At 17.5% G+C, this 11,659-nt stretch overlaps 36 annotated features.

Annotated features, from left to right (window-relative positions):
- Nucleotides 1-1,487: a repeat region.
- Nucleotides 1,488-1,563: a microsatellite.
- Nucleotides 1,564-1,572: 9 nt separating this feature from the next.
- Nucleotides 1,573-1,673: a microsatellite.
- A 61-nt stretch (nt 1,674-1,734) lies between these two features.
- Nucleotides 1,735-1,770: a sequence feature (AT_rich).
- Nucleotides 1,771-1,829: 59 nt separating this feature from the next.
- Nucleotides 1,830-1,944: a microsatellite.
- Nucleotides 1,945-1,950: 6 nt separating this feature from the next.
- Nucleotides 1,951-2,130: a microsatellite.
- A 25-nt stretch (nt 2,131-2,155) lies between these two features.
- Nucleotides 2,156-2,325: a microsatellite.
- Nucleotides 2,258-2,438: a microsatellite.
- Nucleotides 2,385-2,556: a microsatellite.
- Nucleotides 2,447-2,643: a microsatellite.
- A 283-nt stretch (nt 2,644-2,926) lies between these two features.
- Nucleotides 2,927-3,104: a microsatellite.
- Nucleotides 2,995-3,178: a microsatellite.
- A 91-nt stretch (nt 3,179-3,269) lies between these two features.
- Nucleotides 3,270-3,454: a microsatellite.
- A 16-nt stretch (nt 3,455-3,470) lies between these two features.
- Nucleotides 3,471-3,621: a microsatellite.
- A 52-nt stretch (nt 3,622-3,673) lies between these two features.
- Nucleotides 3,674-3,850: a microsatellite.
- Nucleotides 3,851-3,894: 44 nt separating this feature from the next.
- Nucleotides 3,895-6,136: a repeat region.
- Nucleotides 6,137-6,143: 7 nt separating this feature from the next.
- Nucleotides 6,144-6,314: a microsatellite.
- A 118-nt stretch (nt 6,315-6,432) lies between these two features.
- Nucleotides 6,433-6,563: a microsatellite.
- A 9-nt stretch (nt 6,564-6,572) lies between these two features.
- Nucleotides 6,573-6,741: a microsatellite.
- Nucleotides 6,650-6,743: a microsatellite.
- Nucleotides 6,744-6,747: 4 nt separating this feature from the next.
- Nucleotides 6,748-6,930: a microsatellite.
- Nucleotides 6,931-6,942: 12 nt separating this feature from the next.
- Nucleotides 6,943-7,132: a microsatellite.
- Nucleotides 7,133-7,154: 22 nt separating this feature from the next.
- Nucleotides 7,155-7,303: a sequence feature (AT_rich).
- Nucleotides 7,304-7,308: 5 nt separating this feature from the next.
- Nucleotides 7,309-7,464: a microsatellite.
- Nucleotides 7,465-7,466: 2 nt separating this feature from the next.
- Nucleotides 7,467-7,498: a sequence feature (AT_rich).
- A 9-nt stretch (nt 7,499-7,507) lies between these two features.
- Nucleotides 7,508-7,558: a microsatellite.
- A 5-nt stretch (nt 7,559-7,563) lies between these two features.
- Nucleotides 7,564-8,160: a repeat region.
- A 2-nt stretch (nt 8,161-8,162) lies between these two features.
- Nucleotides 8,163-8,201: a sequence feature (AT_rich).
- Nucleotides 8,202-8,216: 15 nt separating this feature from the next.
- Nucleotides 8,217-8,305: a microsatellite.
- A 19-nt stretch (nt 8,306-8,324) lies between these two features.
- Nucleotides 8,325-8,484: a microsatellite.
- Nucleotides 8,485-8,503: 19 nt separating this feature from the next.
- Nucleotides 8,504-8,605: a microsatellite.
- A 2-nt stretch (nt 8,606-8,607) lies between these two features.
- Nucleotides 8,608-8,775: a microsatellite.
- An 8-nt stretch (nt 8,776-8,783) lies between these two features.
- Nucleotides 8,784-8,927: a microsatellite.
- Nucleotides 8,928-9,010: a microsatellite.
- Nucleotides 9,011-9,070: 60 nt separating this feature from the next.
- Nucleotides 9,071-9,152: a sequence feature (AT_rich).
- Nucleotides 9,153-9,259: 107 nt separating this feature from the next.
- Nucleotides 9,260-11,562: a repeat region.
- Between the last annotated feature and the right edge of the window lie 97 nt (nt 11,563-11,659).

The raw sequence follows: 11,659 nt of genomic DNA on the forward strand, positions 1-11,659 counted from the left end.
GAATATTGATAGGATTGATGAAACAGAAAGAAGAAGAAAACTAATAATAGAAAAAGTCAAGAAACAAATAAATTAGTTGAAATAATAAAGAATCAAATGAAGAAAATAATAGAAGAATGTAATTCAGATGAAGAAATACTAGGTAAGACAAGGAATGAAATAATCAATAAAATTATTTCAATTGAAGAAATGAACATGAAAGATAAACTATTCAGAACACCAGAAGAAAAAGATAAAATCACAGAATCATTTAATAAAAAGAAAGAAGAATGGTTTACACATTATAGTGATTATTTAGAGATGAAAAAAAGAAAAGAAAAAAAGAAACAAGAAGAAGAAATGAGAATAGAAAGAATGAGAAGAATATCAATACCAAAATATCAAATTGAACAAATAGAAGAATGGACATCAAGAAAAGTATACAATATATTATTTGATTCAGATAATGATAATTGGAATGTTAATACATCAGTATTTAATCAAAGAATAGTAAATAAAGAACATATAATAATTATTATTAAAGATGAAGAAGGAAATAAATTTGGAGGATATATTAATGTGAAAATTGATAAAGTTGGTGATGATATAAATGATCCAAAGTCATTTTTATTTTCATTGGAATCAAAAGGAAGAATAGAAGGAATGAATAAATTTAATATTAATGAACAACAACATGCATTTTATTTATATAATAAATCACATAATGTTTTATTTGATTTTGGATATAATGATATTTGTGTTTATAAAGAAAATAATAAAACAATATCATTTTGTAAACAACATTCTTTTGAATATAACGGAATTGAAAATGTACTTTGTGGAAAACAACTTCCAAATCAATTCATACCAAAACGAATCATTGTAATTGAAATGAAATGAATTTATTCATTATGTTTTATTTGAAATATATAAAAAAGAATATAAAATAAAATCAATAAATGAATATCAACATTTTATTTATCAATAAAATAATTGATGAATATAAAAATCATCATATTTCATTCTTGTTTTATTTTATTTGAAAATATTCATATTTATTATGTTAATTTAATAAATAATAAAAAGAAATAAGAATAAAAGATAAATAAATATATAATAAAATGAATAAAATATTTATTTTTATTTATCAATTTATTGATTTAATTATATTATGAATATAAATGAATGAACACATTAAATAACAAAAATAAGAATAAATAAGAATAATATAAATAAAATAAAACAGAATAAATTATTATTTTATATTTTTTTATTCTTATTTCTTATTCTTCTTTTATATTTATTCATTATTATTCATTTCATATTAATATTGATAAATATTAATACAACATATAATAAATAAATGATAGAAGATAATAAACAATAAAATAATAATAATAAAATATAAAACAAATAAGATAAATAAATATAAAATAATATTTAATATAATAATAAAGAAGAAAAAAATAAAAAGAAATATAATAAATAATAAGAATAAGAATGATTATATTTTATTTTATTATTATATTCTTCTTTATATTATCTTATTTTTATTATTCTATTATTTGATTAATTATTTATATTGATTTGTTATTTTATTCATTTATTTTATGTTTATTATTATTATTATTTATTAAATTCAATTTTATTGATATTTTAAATAATCATTATTATTTTTATATTTATTTTTATTTCATCCATTGATTTTAATTCTCTTGTTGTTACTCTTCTTTCTTCATTCTTCTATGATTCTTCTATTATATTATTATTAATATTATTATTTATTTATTTCTCTCTTTCATATATCACTTTCAACAATTTAATTGTATTATCATCACTTGGATATTCTATATTTTCATTTCTTTTTTCTTTATTTTTCTTCTCATTTCTTATTATTATTATTTTATTTTTACTTATTATTCTTCTATCTTCTTTATTAATTTCTATTCTATTCTTATTCTTATTAATTAATTATTTTATTTGTTTAATTTCTTGTTTTATTATTAATATATTCATTATTGTATTATTTATTTCTCTTTATTATTTTAATTCTATTGTATTTATTGTTAATTATTAATTATTGTAATTTATTGTTTCTTCTTCTTAGATTATTAATTTCATTATTTCAATATTTTATAAAATTATTTTATTGATATTTAGAAATACAATATGTTATTTTATATATTTCTTTTTTGATATCTTCTATTCACTTTCACATTTCCATTCTTCATTCATATATTTAATTATTTCATTACATATATTTTTATTCAAATAATAATTAATATATGTTATTTTATTTATTTATTTATTTTATTGTATTATTTTCTTTTTTATTATTATTCATTTCAACTTTCATGTAATTTATCATTATTTCTCTTATTTTATTGAATTAATTTGATATATAATTATTCATTATATTTATTGTTATTTATATTATCTTTTTATTGTTTCTTTCATCTATTCCTCTTTTTCTTTTATTTATTTCTATCTATTCTTCTTCTTTATTTATCTTTATTCTTCTTTCTTTTATTATCTCTTTAATTTCTTTAATTTCTTATTTATATTTTAATATTTATTATATTTAATCAATAACATTATTAACTTTTTATCTTCTTTTCTTCTATTTCTGATAGTTCATTTGTTTTTCATTATTTATTCTATATTGATTTTCTCTCCAATTGTCTTCTCTAGTTCTTTTAATATCATTCTTAGTAATTCTTCTCTTATGTTTTGAATTACTCATTCTTGTATTTGTTTTAGTTTCTTCCTGCTTTCTTCTTTGATAGAATCCATTTCTTCTCTTCTATAATTATTCAACTCGATCCAATTCTTTAGTGTTTCTGTTTTTGTCAGTGATATTGTTTTCTTCTTCATTTTGTTAAAATTATATCTTTGATATTTTCTTTATTGGGGTTGTTTTCTTTCTTCTAATGGTTTGATAATTGAATTTTCTTTTATTATTTCAATTTTATCATTTTCTTCTTTCTGTTTCTTAATTTATCTTCTAATTCCTTGTTTTTTCTTCTTTCTATTTCTATTTATTTGTTTTTAATTGCTTTGTGTTTTTGTTCTTTTATCTTTGTTATTTCTTCTTCTTGTTGTTTGATTTTATCTTTTGTTTTATTGTTTTCTTCTTCTTGTTTATTTCTCTTATTTCTTTCTCTTTCTTTAATCTATTAGTTTCTTCTTTCTTTTGTTTCTCTAAATTCCTTTTCAATGTTCATATTTCTTCTTCTTTATGATAGAATTCTATCTAGTATTTACTCTTCATTCTTTCTATTTCACTGTCTTTCTTCTTTACTTCTTCTTTCTCTTCTTTATTTCTTCTTCTTTCTTTTATATTTCTCAATTCTTCTATTTTTCTTTCAACTTTTTTATTTCTCTTTCTTGTTCTTCTTCTATTTCTTTTTTCTCTCATCTTTCTATTATCTCTTCCTCTATATCCCTTTTTTGTTCTTGTATTGTTTCTTCTTTTCTTCATTTTCCATGTGTCTTTCTTCTTCTTCTTTCTTACATAACTTCTCTTTTTTATCTTTTCTATTTCTTCAAATCTATTTATCATTTCTTGTATTATTTTCTTTTGTTGCTCTTTCATTGTCTTTTCTTGTAACTTATTTTGTTTCTATATTTTTTACTTTGTTTATTCTCATGATAATATTAATTAAACATTTTACCTACATTATGATATTTGTAGTTATAATAATTACTTTTCATTTTATTATAAATATGATTATTTGAGAATGTACTATTGTATTTATAAATATGATAATTATTATTAAAGTGCTATGGCTATTATTTTGTTGATAATGATTATAGTTATAACATTGATAATATCTCATAAATCTATTTATTTATGTATAATTATTATTATATGATTTTCATGGCATTCTTGTGTTGAAGAAATAATAAAAACTAAAAAATAACAAATATTAGACATATCCACAATTTGATATTATGATTATTGAGAAGTGATTGTTTCAGTTTTTTCAATCTGTTCTATTTCTACATTAGAGTTCACTTCTAACATATGAGAATTAGAAGGTTCTTCTTCTAATGTGTTGCTAGTGTTGAATATGTAGAACATTAAGTATTTCATGTTTTAATGTTATTTGTTCATAGTATTTTAGTGAAAATAATTTGTAAATGACTGTTTTTATTCTTCTTACTGTTTCTTTATGTATTAATTTATTGTTAATATTACAGGTATTATTTCCACTTAAATTATTTCTCTACTTTGTATTAATTTCTCTTGTATTTATTTGTATTTATTAATTTTGTAAATATATTTTAATTCGATGTTTTTATTTTGACATATGGCGACATCATTAATATATCATTTTTCCTTTGATATTTTGATAATATATATTGGTATTCTAACATTAAAATAATGGTCATTAATCAATAAATCTTTATTGTAATTTATAACTATTTCATTATTATTAATACAATTAGGAGTGTATTAAAATCTATTTCATCAAATTCATTAAAATATGTAATTAATATATGTTTATATATTTGTTTACATATATATTTATGTTTTGATATTTGATTATTCTTCATTATAAGACATCCTAACAATATATTATTAATATATAAAATAATGATATAACAATGTTTACAATATTTTAATATATCAATATGAAGTATTTTAGATTTAATAATTCCTCTCATAGTTACTCCTTCTTGTATCTTTACTACTTTGAGGAATGTACTTCTTTTTATATTTAATGACATCCATATGGTTATTGATAATTTATTATTATTAAATATACAATTTATATTTCTTATATATTCACTACATTTCTTTCTATTTAAATATCATTTATTTTATTTGTTACAAATTCAAATATTTTGTTTATATCATATTTTATTTCATTTAATTGTATTATATTCATTCATTGAAATTAATTTTCATACCAAATACTTTTTTCATTCTTTTAATTATTCATTTTAGATTCTCTTTTACTGTTCTATCATTTCTTTTATTTCTGTATTTGATATTTATATTTTAAATATATTCTTATTATTTCATTACAATATTCATCTCATGTTGATATTAATCAGATTCATAATTCATTTATTGTAACATATAATCTACTTTTATTGATGTTTCTACTGTATAGTTTGAATTGTATCAATGAATTTATTATTTATTTATCTATATTCTCTAACTCACTATGTTTCTATTTAATAATACAGAATCAATATCTTAATTTTGAGATTATATCATTATTAATCTTTCTTATTGTATTGAGATTACTATATTTCATAATATTTAATGATGATAGAATAGAAGATACATCATTTAATAATCATGTACAATATTTATTTTATCTCATATTTCAATACCAAGATATTTATAATGATTATCATTATTTACTCTTGGTAATTCATCTAATTCTCCAATTATTTGAACATTGATATTATTCATTATCCCACTCTTTTCTATATTTATTTTTAAACATATTCTATTAAATATTTCATTTGTTAATTTGAGTGATTTTTCAATTTCATTGATGTTGTTAGTTATTATATTTAAATCATCAATATATAATATGTAGTTTAATTATACTTGTTTTTCTTCTCCATTCATTTTAATAGATAAAATATTAATTTATTTATCTAATTAATTAGATAATATAACAATAAATAATACAAATAATAATTTAGATAAACTATCATATTGTATTATTCTTCTTTCTACATTATTTATACCTACATTTTGTTGAATATAATATAATTATAGTTGTGTAATATTTAATATATATAATATACTTTTAATTAGAACAAATGTGATATTAAAATAAATTAGACAATGTTTAATAAATGATGATTGATATTATCATATATTTTAGAAATATCATAATATGTTTCTATTAACTTCTATTTAACATTAATTAATAACTGAATGATTATAATATTTTATAATAATCATTCTTTTGATAAATGTATATTTTTTACATCAAATTTATTTTATAATAATTATTTTTCAATTTAATTTAATATCAATTGATTTCTATTTTCATTTTTAATAAAGATGTATATACTTTTAACAGACAGTTTAAACAAGTTATTGGTCTATAATTTTGTGTGTCTAATTTATTTCATTTCTTATATATTAATATTGTTCTTCATTGATAAATTGAAGATAGATGTCGGCTATGAAAAAAGGAAATAAGAGAAAAAGGAAGAGAAATGATGAAAAAGAAGGACATGAAAGAAAAAAAAAAGTGAAATTAAGAAGTAGAAGAAGATGAAAAGAATAAAAGTAGAATGTTGAGATTATAAAATGAAAGAAGATAAAAATGAATAATTCAAAATGAGAAAATAAATGATGAAAATAATGATGAAATAAATGATGCATTTTTTATTATAGAAATTAGAAATATGCAATAAAAAAGCGTTTAATTTATTGATGCAAATTATTTAACATTATTTTATTTATGCAATTTATTTTATTCTTTTTTATTTTTATGATTTTTATTTATATATATAATTTTTTCTCTTTTTTTCTTTTTAATATATTGATTATTTTAATTTATTATTTATTATTCTTTTATTTATTTTTCTCTGTTCTTTTATTTGTTCTTTCTTATTATATTTATGAAATATTTCATTATTATAAAATAATTTATTGTTTAATTATTTAAATGATTTATATTAAAATGAATTTATTTTATATTTTATTGTTTTCTTTTATCTTTATTTTATATTTTAATAATTTCTTTAATATCATCATTTTATATTATTATTATCTTTATTCTTTCATATTTTTATTATTTATCATTATTATTATATTTTCATTTCTTATTTTATTTTAATTTATTATTAATATTATTTATATTTCTTTTCTTTCTTATTATTCTTCTTTATTCTTATTATTTCTTTATTTATTAATTTTTTATTTTATTTATTTTCATTTTATTCATATTTTCATTTCTTGTTTTGATTATTTTGATTTGATTTAATTTTAATTTTTATTATTATTATATTTTTGATTATTCTTATTTATTTATCATTTATTTATTATTTGTTTTTATTATTATTATCATTTGATTTATATTTATTATTTATTTCTTTTATTATCTTTCTTTTCTTTATTCTTTATTATTTATATTATATTCTTATTTCTTATTATTTATTTTTGATTTTAAATGATTGTTTCAATATTCATCATTTTATTTATATCTATTATATTAATCCTATATCATTAATTTCTATTATTAAATATTGAATAATCAATGTGATATAACAAAATAATTTAAATAATATATCATTATAAAATAAAATAATTAATAAATGATTTCATAATAAATATTAAATTCATGAAATAATGAATAATATAATACAAAATGATAAATAAAAATGATAATAATAAATAAATAATAATACAAAATATAAATAATAATAATAATACAAAAAATAGATATAATATAAATATATTAATCAAATTAATATATAAATAAAAATAAATAATAATAATAAACAAATAATAAAATTGAATATATTTTTTATTAAACAATCGAATAAATAAAATAAATAAAAAATATAAATAATAACAGAATAAGAATAAAAGAAATATATATAAAAAGTAGTTAATTAAGTATTAATAGAAATATTTTCTATTGTTCCTTGCTCAGGGGAGACTACTAATCCCGTCCCTTCGCTTAAAAGTATTTGTTCTTCAACTATTAGCTTATTCTTTGCTTTTAGTTGTTGAACGGTGAGAATTTTCTTTTCTCATTTTTAGTGTGGAATAGAGTATTTTAAACATCCCTTACTTAGATATTCATTATTAAATTTCTTTTTAATTTTGATGGGTTTAAATTTCTTCTTCTTTATTTTCTTATTTTAAGGAGAGTATATAATTACTACTGTATTGCTTTGGGCTAATATTCTTTTAGCCTCATCCACTTGACCCTTTTCTTTTGATAATCTTTCTTATATTATCAATTATACTTGTATTCTAACAAGTAATAATAACATCTTTATAAATACCCATTCGTTTATTGTCAATGATATTCTGTCATTGTACATAATAAACACTGCTATTCTTGCAGTACTGGGTAAGATGTTTTTCTAACCAAACGCAACGTCATAACCAGTCCATAACTGGGGGAATCGAGGGATGGAAATATTTTAGGGTTCTGTGTGGTGTCTTTGACGTGCTACCTTCGAATCCGAATAAAAGAAATATATATAATAAATAAAAATAATAAAAACATACGTAGAAAAAGAAATAAAAAAATAAAATATAATAAACATAAAATAATAAAAGAATAATAAGAAAAGATAAAATAAATAATAAAAATAAATAATAAAATAATAAACATAATATTTATATTAATAAAATACTAATTAATATAATTAATAAAATCAAATATAACATAATATAAATAATAAATATGATAAATAAGAATAAAATAAACACAAAAAATAAGAAATAAAATAAATAACAAAAATACAAAAACAAATATATTCAACAAAAAATAAAATAATATAAAAAAGAAGAGAAAAGAAGAAAAATATAATATATAATCAAATATAAATGTTATATGATTATTATACAATATGTAATATATGATAAATAATAAATAATAATTTCATATGATATAGATAGAAGATATAAAAAATAAATAAATAATAATAAATGATAAAGAAATAATAAGAGAAATGATATAATAATAAATAAAATGAATAAATAAAATAATAAATAAAATCAATATAATATAAATAATAATAAATATAAAGAGAAAATAGATATAAAATATAAAAATATAATAAAAATGAAAATAAGATAAAGAAATATATTAATATATAATAAATTAAATATAAATAGAAGTGTATTAATATATAAAATAAAATATAAATAATAAGAATATCAAACTAATAAAATATGATAAATATAATAATAAAGAGATAATATGATGATATATATATAATACAATAATAGAAATAAATATAATAATAAAATATATAAATATATAAAAATAAAATACATAAATAACATTAATAACATAATAATAAAAATGTATAATTACATTGAATCAAATATCATTTCTGATTCATTTATATTTCATAACAATTTACCATAAAATGATATAAAATATAAACAAATATAAATGAATATAGAATGAGTATTTAATTTACATTTTTATTTTTTATTTTTTTTAGGAGCAAAATAATAAAAACTATTATTTTATTGATGCAAAATATTTTGCCCTTTTCTTTTTGGGGTTTTTTATTTAGATGCATTATTTCTTTGCTTATTTTGGTTCCCATAGATGTCAGTCGGATTATACAACAATTCATTAAATAATTTTAATAAGAAATTGGTTGGTTATTTTAAATATTTAATAGCATTGTATTTTATCAATTCAATGTACTTTCAAATTATCAATGAATTTAATTAGATTTTTTAATTCATTTAGAGTGATTATATATTCTATTATTAATTTTATTTTCAATTAATAATATAAATTATTATTTATGAAATCTATATTAGTGTTATTTTCATAGATTCATTTCAATAAATTAATAATAATAATATTAAGATATTCATCTTCTTTATACTTATTTAGAAGTTGTCTCTTTCATTAATTTATCATTTTATAATTCATTCTTATTCTTTTCAATTTATTCTTACTTCTATTTCTATTATTTTCATTCTTTTGATATATTTTTAATAATTTATTTGATCATTTATTTTTATTTTAATATGATATATATCATATTTTTTAATATGTAATATTCTTTTTAATTTCATATATTGATTATTAAAGATTAAATCTCTTAATCAATATATTTTGAATATAATATTATTTCTATATTTCTCTTTCAACTTCTTTCTTGATTCTTATTAATAATGATGTTAATATTTGATGTTACATTTTTAATATAAAGATAATAAACATCTAATGTAATGATTAATATTTCATTTGTATTAATGATATTAATTATTTGATGTATTTTGTTTTTATTGTAATAATAATTAATAAATTATACATCTTCTTGTTATTTCATTTCTTATTTAAATAATCTTATTACTTCTTGTATTTCTTCTTTCTTATTTATTTTATTAATTCTTTCATTTCAATATCATTTAATTGTGTGTTATTATTTCTTCTTCATTTCTTTTATTGACTTCAATTTTAATTTCATTCTTTATTTTAAATGTTTTCTTTATTATTTCTTTATATTCATCAATATCTTCTATTTTAATATCAATTTCATGTATTAATCTTTTTATTTCTTCTTCTTTAAGTTGTTTTCTTAATTTTATTTCTAATAATTTCAGTGTATAACATTTATAGAATGTTAGAATTTCTTCTTCTCTATTTGTTTGTTTCAATTATTTTTTGAATGTCATGATCAGATGTGATGATCTTCTTATGCTGATTTCACATCTCTTCGATTGAATTCTGATTTAACTTTCTTTTTTGGAAGATCATCTTTATTTGATGATATTTCATCAGTTACTACCACATTGGGGGTGATGTCATTCACAATTTGTGTTTCAGATGAATCAGATATAATGTGATTTATCTCTTCTTTCTTCTTTTCTTCTTGTATAATTTTATTTTGTAATTTAGATAATTTATCTTTCAAGAAGTATATTTGTTGTGATAAATTATTTACTTCAGACATTTTCATTTCTGATTTAGTATTGAATTCAAATAATTTTCTATCAATTTCTTGTTTTTGAGTGTTTATCTCATTCTCATGATTCTTCTTTAATGACATAATGTCAAATGATAATTTATTAATGGTCTGGTCCTTCTTTTGTATTTCTTCATTTCTTCTTTCTCTTTAATAACCTCTTCTTTTCTTTAATTCTTCTATTCTTTTATCTTTTTCATTCTTCTTTTCTTCTTCTTCTTTTAATTTCGTCTTTTCTTTTTCATTATGTCTCTTCTTATCTTCAGTAATTTCATTTTCATTATCATTTTCAATATTCATTGTATATTTCTTATTTAAGTATTTATCATTTATTTCATTTTGATTTAATTGTTTATCATTATCTTCTTCAAGTGTTATACTGATTGTTTCACTTTTCTAATCATTTTTGTTTTTTCTCTTACAAATAAATACTATCTTCTCATTATTGTTGATTATATTCTTTAATCTTAGTGTTCTTAATTTATTCTATTTCTTGTGTAAGTATTTTAATTTCTTCTTCAAATAGTCTTTTCAAATATTCTTGGTTTTGTATTTCTATCATTTCTTTTATTTCTTATTTGTTGTTGTTTTTTATTATGGTATTGTTTATGTCTATGTTGTGTTTTATTATGTGAATTATTTGTATTATAATACTGATTGTTTCTATTTGAATTATTGGTAAAATACTTATGATGAAAATGAATGAAGTGAATGAAACGATTCATACCATTATTATTATAACTATTATGATAATTGTTATGGCGATAGTTATTATTATGGTAATGATTAATGTGAAGATTAATGTATTTCTGTCCATACAGATAATACGTGTTTTCACTCATTGTTCTATCATTTACATTTCATGGATGATATTGATTTCACCTTCTTTTGTTAATGATTAATTTATAATTTTGATGACGTTTCACCACGCCACGAGAACCAGCACTCCGAAGATGTAGAACAGAGCGCCACGTTTCACCACGTGTCACGATGCATATCCCTGACGGGATATGCACGCACG

The sequence above is a fragment of the Entamoeba dispar genome, genomic scaffold, assembly GCF_000209125.1.
Source record: "Entamoeba dispar SAW760 scf_1105229460127 genomic scaffold, whole genome shotgun sequence".
Taxonomy (NCBI): domain Eukaryota; phylum Evosea; order Mastigamoebida; family Endamoebidae; genus Entamoeba; species Entamoeba dispar.